At 39.9% G+C, this 4559-nt stretch overlaps 1 protein-coding gene and 1 pseudogene across 1 annotated transcript in view; both read right to left on the reverse strand.

The window, feature by feature from the left end:
* Khdrbs2 (KH RNA binding domain containing, signal transduction associated 2) overlaps window positions 1–4559 on the reverse strand; it is a 451883-nt gene that overhangs the window by 113926 nt on the left and 333398 nt on the right. The window lies entirely within an intron of this gene.
* On the reverse strand, window positions 1729–2578 carry LOC101583421 (annotated as a pseudogene).

A 4559-nucleotide genomic window follows, 5' to 3' on the forward strand; every position in this document is an offset into this window, starting at 1 on the left:
CTTGAGGCGCATCCCTTGTGGCCTGCCGTTGCCCCCAGAGTGAAGGAGCATTAGTCATGAGTTACAGTGCAGTGAGTTCTTAGTGCTGTACTTTTCTATCCCAAGATATCAGACCCACAACTCTGCATTCTTATAAAGGATTAAATAGGCCATTGTAGATATGAGTGGGCAGAGATTAAGCTGCAGACGTGCCCTTTTTCCTTTTCATTACCTGTGTAATTTGAGGACTTCTCTTTGCAGATTTCCACTACTATAAAATGTCTATATTTTTAAGCTTACCATGTCTTTTTCATTTACTTGGTTCATGATGTTTTAAATAATGAATATCTTCAATAAAATAATCAAGAAAAGATTATTATCACTATGACATCTTAATGAAATAATATACTGACTTAGAGCTTCTAATATGAAAACAAATTATTTATAGAACAAAAAATAGGTCGGCCTCTCTTGTCAGGTTACTGTTCAGTTACTTCTCTTCTAGTTAGTTTTTCAAATAAATCCCTTCACATATGAAACCCAAACTTGAATTAACAGTTTGATCTATGCAGTGAGAACCTGGAAACCCTGCACTAAATACATACCACAAAAAATGAATTAACATTTCCACGACTGATTATCCTTTTATTGTTATAAAAACTACCTGGATGGGTAGTAAAGAGGAGTTTGCGGGATAATCCTTAATTTAGACTTTCCCTATTGATATATTTCTACTTTCCTCTGTGATTAAAAAAGGGCTATCGAAATTTTCTTTAGGATTGCTTATTTTGTGTGGAATTCATACAGTCATGAGTCATGTGTATTACCTGAAGCATGTTCGCCAAGTGACACATGCTAGTATACACATAGGTGTAGGTATGAATCAGGATCCAGCTGGCTCATTTTATAACAGTCCTCTTGCAAGACCTCCAGGGTCGCAGGACTCCCGGAAGTCGCACACTAAGCACCTCAACTCCCCACAGGCTTAGGAGCTTCCCCTCAGATTCTGCCTCCCAAAGGGGCTGCTGCCCCAGCACACACCTTGCTGACCGTGACTGGGTCACAGGGCATCCTGGGGGTCCAGACCACACCCATACCACATCGTCTGGCTACCAGTTTTATTTTATCCACCATTCCAAAGGACTTCTTAATTGAGGCAGAGCAACTGATTCTAAAAGTTCCAAGCTCTCATTTGATTTAATTTAGTTTATATAATTTATAAAAATTGTACATGTTTGCGAGACATAACATGATATGCTGATACATGTAGATATTATGAAGAGATGGGAATCTCAAGGTAAAAATTATCTATTTTCCTTATATCAAGTCCTTCAGGATGAAAATATTTGTCATTCTTGGAAAATATCCCTGTCTCTTGGTAAAATATAGTTTTCTTTGTGAATAAAAACATACATCACTATCAGTAATCCAGCTAGAAGACCCTTTCTAATAAAAAGTTTAAATCAAGTGCTAGGGGAGACTGGAATAATGAATTAAACTCCTATTTATTTATTCAAATGAAGGCCCTATTTGAATAATCATCCAGTAGCCATCATCTTATCATTGGGCGGGTATCTGATTCAGAAGAAATGTTTCTATGTGTAAACTTCTTGTCTTTGTGCTTTTTTCCCCCTCACTGCAGTTTTCATTTTTATTGAGTTCCATTCAGCAAACAGCTAAATGGGTATCTTCCATGGAGCTCCACTGCCTCCCACTCTTCCAGGGCAGTGTCCAGCACCTGCTGACCCTTTAGGATGTGTCCATCATTTGGACAGTCTCCCCCAGCACCTCAATCTCCAAAGTGGTGACTTTCTCAGACAGGACTGCAAAGGTCCCCTTCTCATACCCGTACTAGTCAAATCCAGTCCTCTTCTTGTTGGACACTGAGAATGGATGAAGAAAGTCTAGCTTGTTCTCGCTGATCACACAGATCAATGTTGCTCCTAGACCCCAAGTCATTGAAGATGCCAGCTGCAATAGCTTCACTCACCAGCTTCTTAGCCTCCTCCTTCTCCTCCATAGCTGGCTTACGTTTATCTTCAAACACAGCCATTGCTGCTGAGGAGCTAGAACCAACGAAGACATTAGGCAAGTTATCAGTTGATCCATGAGGATAGATGCTGTAGAGGTGAGGCCTGGTAACATCTATTCTCCCTAAAACTAGAGCCGCACCAATGTAGCCTTGATACCTGAAAAGCAACTGCTTCAGCATCTGATTGGTGGTCACAACTCTGGGAAGGCGCCCAGTGGTGAGGGAGTGGAGCTCCGCATTGGCAGAAATGAGCTGGGCTGTCATGTGCATGTCTTCAGCCACCCCAGAACTATATCGGGGATGGCTAACAGTAAATATTAGGGGCTATGAAATCAATTTTTAAACAGTTCTTGTCAGCAACAACCATCCCTTCAGTTGCTCTTGTATCTACTCCAAGAATTACGTGCCATCCTTACAGATCAACCTGGCAACGGTAGTGCCAGTTTTCTGGGCTTTAGGAAGCTTGAACTCCTTCTTTGCAAAACTGGCTTCCAAGATGGCATTTCTGTGACAGTTATCAAAGGAGAAACCACCAACCGGGGCCTCATACACCAACACAGCCACCATCTTCCCAAGAAACTGTCTTCATGCTCTTCCTCTTTCTCCTCCTCCTCCTCCTCCTCCTCCTCCTCCTCCTCTTCCTCCTTCTCCTCCTCCTTCTGCATTTACTTTTTGGTGGTACCAGGGATCAAACTCAGGACCTTGTGTTTGCCATTGATTCCGATGAGCTATCTCCCCAGCCCCTGTTCTTCTGAGCAACATTCAATATGCATGTTGAATACGATACAGATGACTGCATTGTGCAGCTCCCCTTAGTAGTTCAAATCTGTAAAACTGATTTCTCTTAATATATGAAAATGCAGTTATTGTGCAGGGCACAGTTACATTAAGTGCACTGTTTCTATGTAATTGTATTATACACAGAAATGGATACTGATTTATTGATGTGAATTAGATTCAGCAGGCCCCGTAAATAAAACATAAAACTTATGTTTTCCATGTGAGGCTATAAACATGGAACTAAACCCAGTATTCTAGTTCTGGTTCCATTAAACAGTATCTTTAAAAACTAGATGTCAGTGTAATTACAATGAAACTGAGCTTCACTGTGAGGTTTTTGAAGAAGTACGGAGCAAAGGACAAATGGGATTTCCCTCGATGACGTGATCCACGTTCTCCTACACGTGGCTTAGTGGCGACTCCAGAGCCATCACTGTCAGTCGTGTTTCTGGAGTGTGTACTCATTGAAGATAAAACACTGAACAACCGATAAATAGGGAATATGCTCTGTATAAGCTATTTTAGGTTACATTTAAATTATAGTCTAAATTTCTGTGCTTCATTGATTGTGACCATCACAATGGGACAGTTGGCTCTCTCAGTATTTGAAACGAGAGAAAAGACAACAGGGATGTGAAATAAATATTCACAGTACCACTTAGTTGTTTTTAAATTCAAGTTTTCAGTTTTTCATCCTCTAAGTGTTTAGAAGGCTCGAAGCAACGTACAGATGAATGTTCAGTAAAAAAAGGAACGAAGGAAAGAAAGAAGCAGACGATTAAATGAAATTCAATTAAACTTCACACATTATAGCATTTGTTAAATGAAAAATCTATCTTTTCATTTTGCGGATTGAAATAAAGACGACCCCGGATAATGATTTCCGAACACAGGTTGTGATCCGAGTTGTAGCCAGGGCATCCCTGGTACAAGGTTAAATGACTAGGTGGTGCTCTCACGCTTAAGCGTTCGCCTCCTTGGACTCTATTCACAGAAGCCAAAATGTTCTCATACCAGACTAATGCTCCATAGTCCCCTCATGTAGGTGGCATAAGAGCAGGCATAATAAATCAATAGAACAAATTGTCACACCAGTAATGCGGCTTCTGTTGTTCTGCTTCTCATGAAAGCAGTGACAACGGAAGAAAAGCGATGATTGTGACCAGAATTCTTAATGAGGCTTGCTACTAATTAGTTTCCTGCCCAAGTACCCGCTTTGACATTTGGTGAGCTAGAAACTCAGGCAACTTTTCAAGCAAAAGTATTACCACACATGAACTGAAATGTTTAGGTATTTTAATGTCTGCTCATTGTTGGAAGAGGTACAGGCAAAAATATCTCAAACAAATACTGACCTTCAAATCCTTGTTTTCTTCTGAGCTGATGTCAAATCAATAATAAAAAAACCCACAGCCAATGTTTTATTGATACCTGAACTAATGTGGTTTGCAAAAATCTTTTTATTAAACTTTGCAAGCCAATGTCAGCATAAACTGTGGTGCGTAGAAAATGTCAGCCTCAAAAAATTATCTGACAAATGTGATAGAGCTCGGCTGGCACATTCTAATCAAGACCCACACTGACAACCTCTTCTTTTCCATCACTTCAAGGCTATGAATAAATATTGCAGCAATCTTTACACTGTAACTAGTATAAATAATGGAGAGGATCCTTGTGCATCAGTCACAGAATATCTGGAGTTTTATTATTGTAAAGAAAGTCTTATAATGTAAAAAGTTTGCCAAGTGTTATAAGACAATATAGATGG

Source organism: Octodon degus, unplaced genomic scaffold, assembly GCF_000260255.1.
Source record: "Octodon degus isolate 3935 unplaced genomic scaffold, OctDeg1.0 scaffold00001, whole genome shotgun sequence".
Classification (NCBI taxonomy): domain Eukaryota; kingdom Metazoa; phylum Chordata; class Mammalia; order Rodentia; family Octodontidae; genus Octodon; species Octodon degus.